At 49.6% G+C, this 16,242-nt stretch overlaps 1 long non-coding RNA gene across 1 annotated transcript in view; it reads left to right on the forward strand.

Moving 5' to 3' along the window:
* Positions 1–16,242, forward strand: part of Gm32611 — a 144,273-nt gene that overhangs the window by 47,490 nt on the left and 80,541 nt on the right. The window contains exons 3-4 of the long non-coding RNA XR_001784436.2: positions 6,957–7,168; positions 8,107–8,255. This is a non-coding gene — a long non-coding RNA (predicted gene, 32611). The remainder of the gene's footprint in view (positions 1–6,956; positions 7,169–8,106; positions 8,256–16,242) is intronic.

Consider the following 16,242-nt stretch of genomic DNA (forward strand, 5'->3'; position numbering starts at 1 on the left):
ACTAGCTACGTGGAGGGAGACTGTGTATCCACTACAGGGCAGGGGATGTAGCTCAACTTGCAGAGTGCCTGCCTAGCATGCACAAAGCCCGACGTGACATCTTCAGCATGGAGCAGACTGGATGGGGCGCATGTCTGTAATCCCAGCACTTGGGAGGTGGAGGTGATTGGGTCAGGAGTTCAAGGTTGTCCTACAGTTTTAAGACCAGCCTGGGAGCGAGACCTTGTCTCGAAAACCAAAACCAAAACCAAAACCCAAACCAACTTGATTACATATATACATAAATATATACATATATACATACTGCTTGCAAATATATACATCCCTGAATATGTATGTGTATAAAATGTGTCTTAGTTTGCTGTAAGGGTTGTCTCGGTAATACACAAATACCCTGGAACGGAGATTAACTAGAAGAGAGAACACTCAGACCACAAAGTTATAGTAGTCAGTTCTTATGGGGGTAGCCCATTTTCCAGGTGAATATAGTGAGGCTTTGAGAGGTTAAACAGGGAGCCGGAAAGGACTGGACAAGCTACTTGGATTCAGAGGAATGACGTTGGTTAGCTGTCACCTTGATCCTTGCTCTGAGCCTCACTGTGCTGACTTTGTTCGGGAAATATTCTTCCTGTCTCTCACAGGGCTGAGGGTGTGGTGAAGCAGCTCTTCATGGGCCTGACCTGGCTCTTTGTGCGGAAGCACTGAGAGGAAACTGCCTTTGTCTATGACTCTCTTCTTGCCAGCCTTTGGAGTCTGGTGTGTGCACAGGTGTAGCATAGGCACCCATGTGTGTGTGCCCGTGCGTGTGTGCCTGTGCATGTGTGTGTGTGTGTGTGCGCGCGCGCACGTGGGTGTGCTTGTGTGTGTGGTGTGCGCATGCTCATTCTCCTGCTCACTCATGTGTGATGGTGCGTCTGCCTCCTTCTCCTCCCTCAGTCTCCTGCTCACACAGATCAACTTGACCTTTCATTAGGTCACTTCATAATTGATGGAAATGTCCCAGGCACCTTCTCTTAACGCCAGGGCGATTATGACAATTATGATGATTATCAAGGAGAGAGAGAGAGAGAGAGAGAGAGAGAGAGAGAGAGAGAAGAGAGAAGAGAGAAGAGGGGAAGGGGCTGGGGACTGGGGGGTGGTGTTGTTCGGGAATTGCAGGAGAGCCAGGCAGTGCCGTCATTAAGAGACATTGTGTAAGATTGTTCCCCCTTCAAAAGGCAGCTGTGAAAGGAGAGAGTGTCTTTTTTTTCTTTTTTTTTTAAAAGGCCCATTATGCAGGCAGCACGGGGTGTATAGTGCTGGCGGGAGGACCGTGGGGTGTAATTAGGGCAGTGACAGCTAGAATTACCCAGTTGTCTCCACTACGGTGCCACCTCTCTTGGGTAGGAGTCGGAGTCGGAGCAGGAACAGGTAATGGCTAGGAAGCCCTGGACCCTTGCCAGGAAGGCAGGGCCCTTTGGTGAGCCAGGGTGACCTAGGATTGAGCAGAAGGGACAGGGGAGCGGTGGGGTACCACAGCTATTCATCTCCAGACCAGGGAGGTGGCCTCTGATTTTTAGAAATCTTTTATGACGGCTCACCGCCCCTTCCAGGCTTTTCCAGCATTCTCACCCCAACAGGGAGCTGGCAAAGGAAAGCCAATTGTGTGGAAAGAGGAGGCGGATAAATCATTTCCCAGCCTCCCAGCTCAGGGGCCCTGGCTCATCAGCAGGAGGGACAGCCTCAGCTTCTTGCTGGTCTGTCCTGTCCCTGTCCCTGTCCCTGCCCTGGTCTCTGCCCCTGGCGGGCCAGGCTGTGGCTTATCCACAGTGCCAGCTTCTGCCTCTCTGGTCCACTCAACACTGCAGAATGTTGGACAGGCAGATAGAAATGATTGCTACTCCAGTCCTTTCTAGTCTATGATAGAATGACTAGTGACTCAGTTTCCCCTGTTTGCTTCTGACTCAGAGCTTCCCTCTGGACCAACCTCAGCCTCTCCTTGAATGCCCTCCCCTTCTCCCAAGTTGTCTGGGATAAAACCCCGCCATTTAGTGTCAGTTTGAACTTGGAGCCGACGTCTTTGTCCCTCGGTTGGGTTTTTCCCACCTGGAGCGAGAGGATCCTAACTGTCCTAGTGCAAACAGACTGCTCTGAGAATTACACAGGACACTGCACACATGTCTTTTTTCCTTCACTTTTGAAGAGTGCTCTCTCTATGTGCCCTGGGAAGGATGCAGACTGGTGATCCACCTGCCTCAGCTTTAGGAGTGTTGGATCCATGTGCCCACCTCAAAGGTAAATTTTCCTTGAGGTCAGTCCCTATGAATCTTCTGCAAAGATGACCCTTTCTTGCAGAGAACTGGAATCAGGACGCTTCTCCCGGGATCCCGACTTGGCCTCCTAGGGCCGCCTGCTTGAGCTTTCTTCACTGTGTATGTACCCAGTGCCTGCAGCATGCCAGCTGTTACATGGGGCACAGCCATGCCTGCAGAGCATTGCACAGGGAATTCTTGGCCCCTTGAGCCTGGCTTGTTCAGAGCCTTGCCTCATCCTCAGGCTAGATGCTCTGTTAGAGAATGCACAGTAGAGAAGGGTTACCTCCCATCCCCCAGGGCATGATCTTCTTTAAGAACAAATGGGGAAGCTGCTATTTGGTAAGGAGTGGATGGTGGGGACCTGAGGGCCGGAACTTTGTTCTGCTTCGGGGAGTGGCCAAATAAGGAGAGGTTTAGCACCTTAGACCCTAGGTCACTGGTTTGGGAATAAGCAAGAACTTCCCTCCATGTCCACGTTCCAGCACCAAACAAGCTTTAGCCCAAAGGCCACCAGGTCACTGCTATCCATCAGAGCAGACTTTAAAAGTTATTATTACTTAATAATAAATCTTAAACTTTAAACAGGCAGAGCCAGAACCTCAGTTTCCTGGAACCCATTGCGCTGTTGTTTAGATAAGTTTAAATGAGCTGTGATTAAGCTAATTTTGAGGTAATTAACTTGGGGAAGGAATCCTTCACTTCTTAAAATTCTAAGTGACTGTTCACGGTGAGAGGGAGCCCTCTCGGAGCAGTCTCGTGGCTTTCAGGAGTCCTGCTTAATTAAAACGTAAGGAGCTCAGCCACAGAGCAGGAGTTTAACGTCATTAATGAAAAATGAATATTCTTTATCTAATTACACAGCATAATTAATTGGAGTCTCCAACCACAGAGGGGGAGGAGGGCAGGGGAAGTCACAAGAAGGCAGTCTCCTGCTCCCAGACACCTCAGGAAGGCTCAGGCCTGCTGCCCGAGTCCTTTGAGGTCTCATGGAAAGCCAGAACCTCCCTGGTGCTGGATGCCTGTGCCCAGAGCAACTACATTGTCGTTGATGGCTCCCAGTCACCTGTGATTACCTGGGGTGTCTTTGGTGGCAGTTGAAGCCCGTGTCAACCAGCCCAGCCTTCTCTCTTTGTACATTCAACACATTTATTGAGTACTCTTGTTCTAGACTGAATGAAAGTTCCAAGCCCCGCCCTCGGGAAGCATGCAGGTTTGAATCCTCACGCCAAGCTCACTAGCTGCAGTAGGCTCCCTACGTCTTCCTTCTCTCATCTGTAAAATGGGATTGACAAAAGCCCTTGTCACTGGCATGAAGGTTTATGTGGATGAATGAATATTCAAAAGGCACGTGTGACAGTGCCAAGCATATATAAAGGCTTGGTAATAAGCATTTGCTATGGAAATAAATACAAGCAAGACAGGGTGAAGGAGAATGGAAGGCAAGAGTTCTCCAGGAGGGCTGGTTTCAGACTTAGTGTTCAGAGTAGAGGGTGGGACTGGAGTGGCTGCTTCTGCGCCCCCGCCCCCCATCACTGCTGTTCTGAGTGCTGTTGGCTCCACTTTTACCTTGACATTCCTCTGGGGGCATCCTAAGTCATCACTCGTTACTGTCTCACTGGTGAGACAAAATGTTCACCAGGATGCAACTTAAGAGCCGCTGAGGTGGCTTCTGTGGGTGAAGGTGCCTCTGCCCAGCCTGAGGATCTGAGCTCGAAGCCTGGGATCCAGATGGTGGAAGGAGAGAAGTGACACACACACACACACACACACACACACACACACACACACATCTACACGCATGGACACATGCACACATGTGCATGCACGCGCGCACACACACTAAAATGTAATGAAAACAATTTTAAAGAAACAATGTTTTAAAAGGAAGGGGTTCATCATGGCTAGGAAAGCTCAGCGGAACTGCACATTGTCTGGCCACATTGTATCCAAAGTCCTGAAGCTGAGACAGAGCAAAACATTTGCAACACGGATACAAAACCTCAAGGTCTTGCCCCACTGATCTGCTCCCTCCTAAAAGTGCCCCAACCTCCCTAAGCAGGGCCACCATATGGGGGGGGGCGGGGAAGGAGGGCGGGGGGGGGGGGAGGGGGGGCAAGTATGAGCCCAACTCGGACATTTCCCAGTCATCCCACAACAATGCTCATCCTGTATTTTCCTTATGCCTCCCCCTAGTCAATCTAAATTTTGCTCTAGGCGGCCAGTTTGGTTAAAGCAACATCCACCTACAGGTGAGACAGGTACAGAGTACCTGTCTCACGGTATGTGCCTATCAGCTTTTTGCTACTGGGACAGGGTACCAGAGCGACACAATGTGAGGAGGAATTTGGGCTTATGGGTTCAGAGAACTCAACTGGTTGCCCTCATTGCTTAGGACTGAGGTAATACGGGACATCGTCACAGCTGGATGAGGAGGGAGCTTGCTTTGCGGTGGCCAAAAGAGAGATAAGTAGATAGTGAAACAGAGACACGCAGAATAGGGGGACACTTTATGCTCGGAAGGCCACACCCTCAAGGACATCTCCTTTCAACTCCTCACCACCCAGCAGACCACCAAATTACGAAGCTGCCAGTGGGTGAATCTACTGATGATGTCAGAGTCCTCGGGGTCCTGCCAGGTCCCCACTTGCTTCTAAACACTGCCGCACTGGGCACTGCACCTTCAACATGCAAGCCTTTAACCCGTGGTGGACGTTGGAGATGATTCTTCGAGACCTAGGTTATGACAAGACACTGGTGCAGTCATCTACTCTGATGATTAATGACGAGACACCCAAGGCTCAGAAACACAGGCTTCCCTTCCGGGTCTAGCTTCAACTTCAGTTCTTGCTCTCTTTGGCTGTCCAGTCAGCATCTTGCTCCTCTCAGTCTGCTGGGCTGTCAGCTCGTCCCCTCGTGCCCTGAGCCCTGGCCAGCTTGAGGGTTTCTTTGTCACGTGCTGAAGAATCTGCACCATCCCATAATTCCATCCCCCCCTGATTTGGGGTGGTAGTGCTGGGAATCAAACAAGGATTGGGGTACCACTAATTCATTTTCTAGTCTGACATAAGGTGCTTTTCAGGAAGTTCCTCTGCCTCTTCCTCCTGTTCATCCCCCCCACCCCTGTCCCTGTCCCAATCTGTGTAGAGCTAGGCACAAAGGGCGTCACTGAAGTTGAAAGACCAGGAAGGCTCCATCCGACTCTGGGCAGATATGTTTAACCTTGCTGTAGCCTTCTCTCCATCACCAGATCTCTGGCTTAGCCAGTTTTGAGGCGAAGCAAGGTAAGCCGCTCTGGTTCGTGGTTCAGACCACGTCTCAGTCCAGGATGAGGCATCCAACGTGAGAAACTGGTTGCTAGGAAGTCAACCTGGACCAGGTGGGTTGCCTTCTAAGTGTGCACACTGGCTATCCTGGAAGGACCCTCCACCCCTGCTGGAGCCTTGCTATGCTGTCCTCAGTGGCTTCCAATGAGGACATGTCCTCGGTGGAGGGGCAGGAAGAGCGGTAGAAGGCTTCCCGCTGAGCTAAGCGGATTACACAAACTGTATCCATTTAATCTCTAAAGTGTTTTGACTTTGTCTTTAGGAAAGAGAAAGAAGTGGCCCCAGGGGGAGGGGCCAGGCAATGTCTGTGTGTGTGTGTGTGTGTGTGTGTGTGTGTGTGTGTGTGTGTGTGTGTAGCGCCTGAGAAATGACAGATGGAAGTGTGCTGCTGGCTGTCCCCAGAAACCCACTGCTCCCAAAGGATACTTTGAAGTGTCCTCAGCATCTTGCAAAGCCCTTCACTCCTGGAATTTTGGGGACACCAGAACTTTCCCAAGGGAACCAGTCTTGAAGGGTCCCAGAGAGGACCAGGGGCAGGGCTCCATGCATAGAAATGTCTGCTTTGCAGCTTAGGTGTGGCTAAGGACACTGTCATGGTTTCCAGTTTCCTTCCTGGGTCTGGGTTTCTTCTGGGCTTTGCTGTTTACACAGATCTCTATATTGTCCTCAAAGCCATGGTCATTGTCCTGCAGTGAAATACATCATTTTAGCAACAAGGACTGAGTTCAGGCTGGAAGAGGCGGAACCTCTGCTCCTGGTTCCAGAAGAACCAGGCTCTTCTGAAGCAGCCTTCTGAGAGGCTGGGGCTGAGACAGCCTCTTCACTCCCTGTCAGGCCCAATGTCAGGCCCAGCAGCTCTTAATTTGATGTTTCTTGAGATAGCACGAAGCACCTCAGTCCCATTTCACCAGCTCAGGTTTGTGCGGAAATCAAATCGACTGCTCTGTTGTCCTTTCAATCACCTGTCTGAATGGCTTGGCTTAACTCTCCAGTCAGGACAATGGGTTTCAATCACTGTTCATCCGAGAAAAAAAGTGCATGTAGGGGTGTGTGTGGGGAGAGGATGTCCTTCCTCAAAAGCACTTTGCATGTTATTAAATAATAGCAATGCTCCCCAACTCACTGGGAGCCCCAGGGTGCGCTCTGAGAAGAGGCACACAACACATCACAAAGCTGTGATTTATCTTGTCAGTTTCTTTCAGATACTCTTTGCAGCTCAGTTAGCAGAAGGACAAGTGACACTTGACTTTGCAGGTGGCAGAAGGAGGAGGTCCTGGAGGCAGCTGGGGGAAACGCTGGTCAGATCCGGTAGTGTGATGCTGTATTTCTTCCTTAATAGATACTTTATGGAAACAAGTCCCATCGCTCTAGACCGCCTGCGGGAATCTTCCTCTGGGGAGACACAGCTCTGGCCTTGGAATCTGTCACAGCTGGGTCTGAGCGTTGGCACTGCTGATGTCTGGCGATGGTGGCTGACACGGAGTCACTTTGTCCGCGGAGCTTTCAGTTTTCTGTACTGTCCAATGGGGAGAAGAAGAGCAGCCTGGTGGGGTGAGTCAAGACAAAGAGTAGTGTGGAGAAGTCACAGAACACCTTGTGCTGAGGCGGGGGAACGCTCTGGAGTGGGGACTAAAGATGCTAAGGAGACATGCAGGTGATGTGCAGAGCTGTGTCTGGAGCTACACGAAGCAAAGCATGCTGGGAAGCCTGCACTAGGCAAACGGTATGCAGAGCCTACACTATGCAAATGAGCTCCAAAGCCCTAGCAGGACCATGAGCATCCTCCCTCCCCCTCTTTTTGCTTCTGGATCCACAAGGGATGAGAGCAAACTGCTGCTGCAAGCACCTACCTGCTGCCCTGCCTCTTTACCATGATGGGCTGCATCTCCTCAAAACACACTCGATACTTCCTTGTTGACTCCGTGGATGCTGTCAGAATCCTGTCTACTGGCCTGACGGTCAGTAGGGGGCTGGCTTCTGAAACTTTATATGACAAGGTTCACTGACACAGCACTTGCGTGTGGATATGAGGTGGCTGGAACACGGATGACATCTGCTTTCTGCTACCAGGGTCTCTGTGGTGGGAGGGTGTGAAGTGGAACACACTATCCGATCTGGGGCTGCTATGTACCCCTTCTTGTCCATGCTGAGCCGTGTTCCATGTTGAGCAGGCTATAACCATCTTATATGAGTTTGCATTCCTCTCTGAGCCTTACTTTTCTCATCTACAAAACAAACTTTATCTATAGAAAACAAGAACAACAACCAAGCCCCCCAACCCTCTCCCCCAAATCCCTGCTGCAAACCCATAACTGAAACAAACCTTTGCCGTGTAACAGAACCCCTGCTCCTTTGTACTGTGTGGCCGTTCCAACTAAGCCCGTGTTCTGCTCCAGCTCACTGCCTCCCATGGAACTACTTTAGTAGATTCTCTTGCTTTATTTGTTTCTATCCGTGTACGCGCATCTCTGTCCAATTCTCTGTTTCAGGATACAAGGATCCAGCAGCCCTCTGGAGGTGTCCACTGTGTATCCGTGACATCAGATTGCTTTGGGGAACAAGAGGGAAGCCTCACGTGCAAGAGCCACCTCCTTCCTGCCAGGAGACTCAGCTGACTGACTTCCACTTTTGGAAGGTTGTGAGTACATTATCATTTCTGCATATCGAGCGCCTGGTGCAGATGAGGTATTTACACATTTGAATAGATGAAATTTTTATGAGAAAAGAAATTTATACATAGCCTTGAAATTTTACTTCCCTTGGCTCTACCTGGAACTTTCGAACTTGAAAAACTAAACATGGGGACACGGGGACCTTTCGCCTGGGCCAGAGCCAGCAAGAAGAGTCTGCAAGTCTAGCCTGCCTGCTGTGGTTAGCAATGTTTGTGTTGGATCTTGGCCATAGCCAACATTTGCATATGCATGTATTGTTTGTAGCTGATCCACCTCCTCCCGGTATCTGGAGCAGTGCTGACAGAGATTGCAGCAGAACAAGGCTGCAGATCATGACATATTTACTATCTTATCCTTTATAGAAAAAAAGACGGGGGCTGGAGGGATGGTTCAGTGGTTAAGAGCTCAATCTACTATTACAGGGGACCAGGGTTTCTCTTCCTTATACCCACATCCAGTGGCTCACAAAGGACTGTAATTCCAACTCCAGGGAATCTTATGCCCTCTTCTGGGCTCTGCAGGTACTTGTGATCCCATGGGCATATACCCATAAAGGGACAGACATGCACATGCATTCTTAAAATAATAATAATAATAATAATAATAATAATAGTATAATAGTAATAAATCTTTAGGAAAAAAGATGGCTGACTTCTGGCTTAGGTTAGTGGTGTTCAGACTTTTGCCAGAATGAGAATTATCTAAAGGGTGTCAAATCCAGGTTGCTGAGCCCTGTGTTAGGAAAGTCTTGTTGAACCCAGGCTGTGGCAGAGTCTGGGGCTGGGCATTTCTAGCAAGTTCCTGGGTGACAAAGATGCTGTTGTTGTTTCACTGTGCTTTGTTTTTTTAGACAGTGTCTCATGTAGCCCAGGCTGTCCTTGAATACACTGTGTAGCTGAGGCTGGCCCTGAACTCCTGATCTTATCTTCACTTCTTTATCTAATATTTCGATTACTGGCACATGGCACTGTCGCTTGCTGGGTGCTGTGGTTCGGTGAACCTTAGCTTGAGATTCTACAATGTTTTTTCTTACCAGCTTTGACCCAAGGGTGAATTCCACTCTCCGTGAAAGATTAGTGCAAAGGCAGCCTCCACGACACTGTAAAAACCGGGTGCCTTCTGTGAACCAGAAGGCAGTGGGACACACTGGGCACTCAACGTCATAAACAAAAAAGATAGCTGCCCCTGTGTGACTCACTGTCTAGTTGGGGTTCGGACCAGAGTGGAGCTGTGGGGGGAGTAGAGTGAACAGTGAATACAAAGGTACAGATGTTAACACTATGTGACACCCTGGTGGGAAGGGGGCAGTGGACTCCTGCTGGAGGTTCCGACGGGCCTCTCCAAGGACAGGACATTGAATTTGAAACCAGAGGTCGAGAGGAGGCTGCCTCAGGAGAACAGGGAGGATTCCTCTAGGCAGGTGGCTGGAGAGAGAAGGCGCTTACTGCAACTCAACAAGGGAAAGTCAGGGTGATTGGAACAAAAATTCATGAGTCAAGGAGAGTCTGGAGATGTGGGGGAGGGGTGGGTGTGGAAGTGTTAATCTTTAGCCTCAGACACCTGTCTTAGTGGCCTGGTGACCTGAGTGGCCTTCCTACCTCTTGTTTTTGGCCTTAGGCTGTAGTTTCAAGGCCAGACCTTAAGAGTATCCCCATATCCCTGCTTGTCCCTTTGAACCCTACAAAGGAAACACACTGAGACTGACCTGCTAGTTCTAAGGCACGTGGAAGTCACTGAGGCTGTATCAGCCTGAATCATCTGGCCGAGCTGACCTGAAAACACACGGGCAAGCATTCCTCTTGCTGCTGGCCCACTGAGTTTCCGGGCAGTTTGTTATACAGCAGGAACTGACTCAGACAGCTGTGTTAAGAACTCTGAGCTGGATTTGAAGCGCAATCGGATGTCATGGAAGGGGTTCACCAGGAAAGCGTAGAGGTTGTCGGTGATCTCCCTAGCTGCTGTAAGGAGAGGGAGGGGTGTGGAGAAAGTGGAGCTTCTTCTGGGCTGTGTGCACTAATGGTGAGCGTGCGCACAGAGCAATGGCACCGTTTGTCACACGTGGAATGGAGTTACCCTTCCCACGCTCCCAGCATCCTCTTAACATCCTCCTGACCTTGATGTGTCAGGGCCGGTAATCCTTATCCCTAGACGAGAGGATTTCCAAAGTCAGGGACTTGCCGTGACCTTCTCTATGTCCTCTGGTTCTCCTCATCCTGTGTAGAGCCAGGTTAGCGCAGTGGTTTATGAAGCTCTATGGCTGCTGTGAGCTGGGTTTTCGCCTCCGCAGCCACATACAGACCCACACTCTGAAGTGACTTCTGCCAGGTCGCGGACTGACTGTCTTCAGAGCCTTCTCAGCAAACAGGGACCACATGAGAGATTCCCCTCTGGTCCCAGTGTCCTGAAGAGGAGGCCACAGAGCCAGCTGTGCCAAGGGACTGAGGAGACTCTTAGGACAAACCCAAGGAGCTGGGCAGGGACAGTAGCTGCTGACAGACCTTTCCCAGAAATGAATGAGGTGACCCATGGCTCCCACCAGGCGATACTCTCTCTGTGTGCAGATGATTCCAAACACATTTACCTCCACATCTCTGGGGAGAAGAAAATCCGTCTGTATGTACACAATCCAATTTAAATCAGGAAATTGATGTGTTTGGGTTAATTTTGTCTGCCCTGGTGCCCATGGTATTTACCCAAGAGACTCGGGACATATAACCAAAACATTTCATAACAGATACTGTGATTCTGTCCCAGAGGAGCAGGCCCTAAACTGGGCTAGAGTCTGGGTTCTTTAGTCCCTGGAAATGTCACAGAAAGGGAAGGGGGAAAACGGGCAACGGCTCCCCAGCCAGCCTCCAGAGAGCGGCCCGCTTCAGGAAACAAATTTGAACCAATTCAATAGAGCAGCCTGGTTCAGCAGAATTGTCTGGGCACCAAATCTACACTGGGCTCTGGGCTGGGAGGCGCTAGGTGGCACAGAGCACCATTGTGGAGCCTGCTGCAGTAGCCCTTTCCTCTCATTCATTAAAAATATAAATTAAATTAGTTTATTCATTTGTGTATTAGGGTGGGGGCCAGTGTTGCATGATGTGTGTCAGTCAGAGAGCAAGTCTTAGGAGTCCTTTCTCTCCCTCCATCATGTGGGGCCCAGGGATAGAACTCGGATCATCAGGCTTGGTAGCAAGCCCCTTTACCCACTGAGCCCTCTCATGACCCTCTCAACCCTTTCTTACTAACATATATATTTCTTTACAGAGTCTCAGTGCATCCCAAGCTGGCTTTGAATTCCTAATCCTTCTACCTCCACTTTCCAAGTCCTGGGATGCTAAGTGTGTGCCACCACACCCAGCTTCATTTTATAGTAATGCACATTAATTATACAAAATGATGGACCTCATTATATTTTCATACATATTTGTGGTGTACTTTGATCAGCTACTCCACAGATCTTTCATATCCCCCCCTCTCTGCTGCTTCTGGTCCCACCAATAAGCGCTTCACATTTTCATGTCTTTAAAAAAACTTTATACTCAGAATACAGGAAAAAAATACAACATTTGTCTTTCTGAGTCTGGCTTATTTCAACATCATGATCTCTGACTCCATTCATTTTTTTTTCTATAAATGACACAATTTTAGTTCTTCGTTATGGCTTGAATAAGATCCCACAGCAAGCATCTACTGCACTCTGCTCACCCACTCAGCCGCTGATGAGCGGCTTACTCAGTCCACTGCCTGAAGATTGGGAATGTGGTAAAATCAACGCTGAGAGTAATTACTGGATAAGTCAGCTTCTATGGCTGGGCTGACTGTAGGCTGTGTTCCCTGCAGCACGCCTTGATCTGTTGGTAGAGTCTGGCCATTTGAGTGGAAGAGCTCAGTGTAATATGTTTTACAGTGAGGTCTAATTAACATAGTAAAAGGCAGGTTCGGATGAGTTTTAACACAGGTGCTCCGTGTAACTAACACCTTTATGGAGATCCACTGCAGTGTTGCCCCTGTGTGTGTGTGTGTGTGTGTGTGTGTGTGTGTGTGTGCACGGGCATGTGCACGTCTGTCTGCAAGTGCTAAGATCTCATGTAACACAGGCTGACCTTGAATTTGCTGTGTGGCCAAGGATGATATTGAACTTCTGATCTTCCTGCCTCCACCTCCCAAGTGCTGGAATTGTAGCTGTGTACCACGGAGCCTGGTTTATGTGGTGCTGGCGTTGAACCCAGGGCTTCCCGTGGTCTACAAACTGAGCCACACCCACAATTTGCAGTAGCGCATCTGCTTATCCTCTCATGTATATCCGAACTATTATTATTACTATTATTAAATATGCAGTCAATATGGCATTTATGAATGAATTAATATTCTTTGGTTATCAAGAGTCTTTGCAACAGGCTTATATTTTATACTTAAAGCCACATTTTGGTTTAGGCCAGCCATATAGGAATAGCCACTGAGGCTGGAGGCTCTGGTGCGGAACTCCACAGCACAATACACTCAGCTAGGAAGACGCGTCCTGCTTGCCCCATGCATCACCACGCACCCGGATTCAGCCATGCTCCGACTCCTGTCACCATGGCTCACCCATCTTGACTCTCTAGAGCTTCATGTGAAGGAAAGTTCCTCTTAGGGTTCTTTCACTCCATGCAGTCTTTGAAGTCCCGTCTGCGTGTTAGTTTTTTGTGCCTTTGTGCACCCATGTATGTGTGAGGTCAGAGGTTGATGTCCCGTATCTTTCTCAGTCTCCACTTTGGGTTTTGAGATAGGGTGTCTCACTGATTGGGCTAAGCTTGGTTGGCTGCTCAGTAAGCAGTGGGAGCCGCTTGTCTCCAAGGCCTCCTTCCAGTGCTAGGTTTGCAGACTCACTCCAGTGCCTGGCTTTTGAGTGGCTGCAGAGGATCCAGACTCAGGTCCCCTGAGCGTTCACGGCAAGCACTTTGTGGACTAAGCCATCTCTTCATCCCTAATCCCTTGCTGAGTGGCACTGTATAGCACACCGAGGCGCTCTGTGCATGTGTGTGCTGGATAAACACTTGGTTTTGAGTATCAGTGTGATGTGGGTTGGGGCATGAGACACACCCCCATCCCCTACTCTAAAAAGACAAGGGCAGGAAGATGACCAGAATTAGAAAGGATGACAGATGGTCTAGGTCAGCATCCCCAGAAAGGGAGCACTTTGGTTGGATAGCCTGGTGGAGAAGGGAGACAGATGGATGATGGGTGATGGGTGATGGGTGATGGGTGATGGGTGACAGAGTCGGGGGAAACCTGCAGAGGGACAGGGGGACAGGTTTATGGGATCATAGCCAATGACGGATGATAGTCATAAATGCTACCATCAAAGAACCTTCTAGAAGTATGACCAGGTGCAGGTCACAACCAAAGGTCAAAGGTCAGAAAGATCTTCCTGGAAGAAGAGATACTTGGTCTGGGCCTTAAAGGACTATCTTTCCTCCTGTGTCCCCAGCAAACCTATGTTTACCTCTTTGGCTTATGTTGGGCTGTCTCCTTTACCTAGACTCTCCTCACAGAAAGACAATGCCCTTTGGCCTTCCTGCCCACAACATGACTTACCCCTGTCCTTCTAGCCCCAGGGTTAACCACCCACCACCCTAGAGTTTCTCACCTTAACATCTACAGTTTCCCACGCCATGCACCAGCCCAGCCTGTCTCCTGTGGGGAGGCTGCCAGTTGCCATACCTGGCCTGCTGCTGGACAGAGGTCATTCTGGGCAGAGGTCACTTTAACTAGAGCTGTCTCCAGTATTCCTGACTATAGCGGGGAGGAGGACTCTGGGGAATGCCTACCCTGGGAACCCCTCACTATTATATCTGTGTATGTCACAGCCAAGGTGACTTGGTATAGAGGCTTGAGCCGTACCATGAAATGTATTAAAGCACTCCTTTGGTGAACTGAGCTGAACTGGAGCCTGTGTGCCCTTGATCTCATTTCTCTATCATTGGGGCTGAGACAGTAACAACCACCTTTCCCAGAAGTTGGGAAATTTCAACTTGGTCTATGGAAAGCAGACGGAGACCCCCCTCTGAATCCTAGGTGTCCTGGCTGGAACTCCAGGCCTGGCCCACAAAGCAGGATCCTGACTCCCTGGGACTGTCCTCTCTAAGACTTACCTCCTCAGAGGTAACTGATTTCTTTAAACTCGGGAGGAAGAAAAAAAGAAAAAGGGAGACGGTGAAATAGATTTATGACCATGTTAGAAACATTGGATTGAAGAATTGATCCCTACGGCTAAGTCATTTCCCTCTTTCGTGTAAAATATAAATAAATCTGGGTGACTTAGGCTGAGCGATGAGTCGGCTGCCATCTGGGTGGCGAGACACGCATGCCCTTCAGAGGCCAAGCCTCCTCCCCTTGACCCCATCAATTAGCTGTTCTAAATGGCTCTGGCTTTCTTCCCTAGGCGATACTGGCTGTGCCCTCCCCTTCCCGGGCCCACTGTGGGGTAAATGGACATCTCATAGGATCCCATTCTCAGCCTTGCTGGACCTGCTGAACTTTAGACCATAACTAGAGAGCTGGTGCAACGACTGTAACCTGGCTCTAGGCTCAAGGTGGCTGAGCAGCTCAAGTGTGTGATTGTACAACCTGCAGCTCCTCTCCCTAAAGGCTTCCCAGATTTCTGGGCTAAGGCAGCCAGCGTATCGAGTCCTAAATTTCTCGGGAGGGAGGCCACTTTCATTGTCCTGGCTCTCACAGTGGTTTAATTTTAGCACACGTCCCTGGGGTAGCTCTCCTCTCTGTCTCAGCCCAGCCTTGGGTAAGGACCCACGGAGATGGAGAGTGTTAGCTAATGCCTGCCGCTTCCCTCTCCCACGGGCACAGGCTGTGCCCTGCTGCTGGAGGTCAGTTCCCTCTGGGCTTGGCAGCTTGGGAAAGGATTTTGTAAAGTGCATTTTTCCAGAAGAAAGATGTCTTGGCTTCCTTTGTGGTTCTTCTATCTGTTAAGGGCACAGGCAAACTTGCTATGCGGCTGAGGATGACCCTGACTCCTGATTCTGGAGTTAGAGCATGTGTCTGCACACCCAATTTTATTTGTCGCTGGGCTCTAACCCAGGGCTTCATGCATGATAGGCAAACATTCTACAAGCTGAGCTACATCTCCAGCCGCCATCATCACCATCGTCGTCGTCGTCGTCGTCGTCGTCGTCATCATCATGTCTTCCTGTACAATGCAAGCTGGCCCAGCACTCACTATGTAGCCAAGGCTAGCCTCAGACTTGAGATTCTCCTTTCTCAGCCTCTCATATTCTGGGATAGCAGTCACTATAACTGGCTCATTCCTTCCATTTTATTTGTGGCTACAGAGATGGCTCAGTGCTTAAGAGCACGTGTTGCTCTCATTGAATACCTGGGTTCATGGCTCTGCACAAGAGTCTGCAGCTCCAGTTACAGCCTCTTCCGACTTCTGCTGGGTACTAGGCATGCCCACGGTGCACATGCATACGTGCAAGCACACACTCAGACACACACACACATACACACAAGCACACACTCAGGCACATTAAAAAAAAACATTCATTTGTGTGTGTTTGGGTATGTACATACCACAGTGTGTATGTGGAGGTCAGGTGACAACTTGAGGGAATTGGTTCTTTCTTTCCATCATGTGGGTCCTGGCCATCAAACTCAGGTCATGTAGCTTGGTTGTGAATGCTTTTATCTGTGGAGCCAGCCCAATCCAGCTTACTTTTTTTTAATTTTTGGTTTTTGTTTTTGTTTGTTTGTTTGTTTGTTTTGAGACAGGGTTTCTCTGTATAGCCCTGGCTGTCCTGGAACTTACTCTGTAGACCAGGCTAGCCTCGAACTCAGAAATCTGCCCGCCTCTACTTCCCGAGTGCTGGGATTAAAGGCGTGTGCCACCACTGCCTGGCTTCCACCTTACTTTTAAAACTTGATGGCTTTATGTGCATGGGAGGGCCTCGTCTCTGGGGAAGCAGG

This window comes from Mus musculus, chromosome 4 (assembly GCF_000001635.26).
Source record: "Mus musculus strain C57BL/6J chromosome 4, GRCm38.p6 C57BL/6J".
Taxonomy (NCBI): domain Eukaryota; kingdom Metazoa; phylum Chordata; class Mammalia; order Rodentia; family Muridae; genus Mus; species Mus musculus.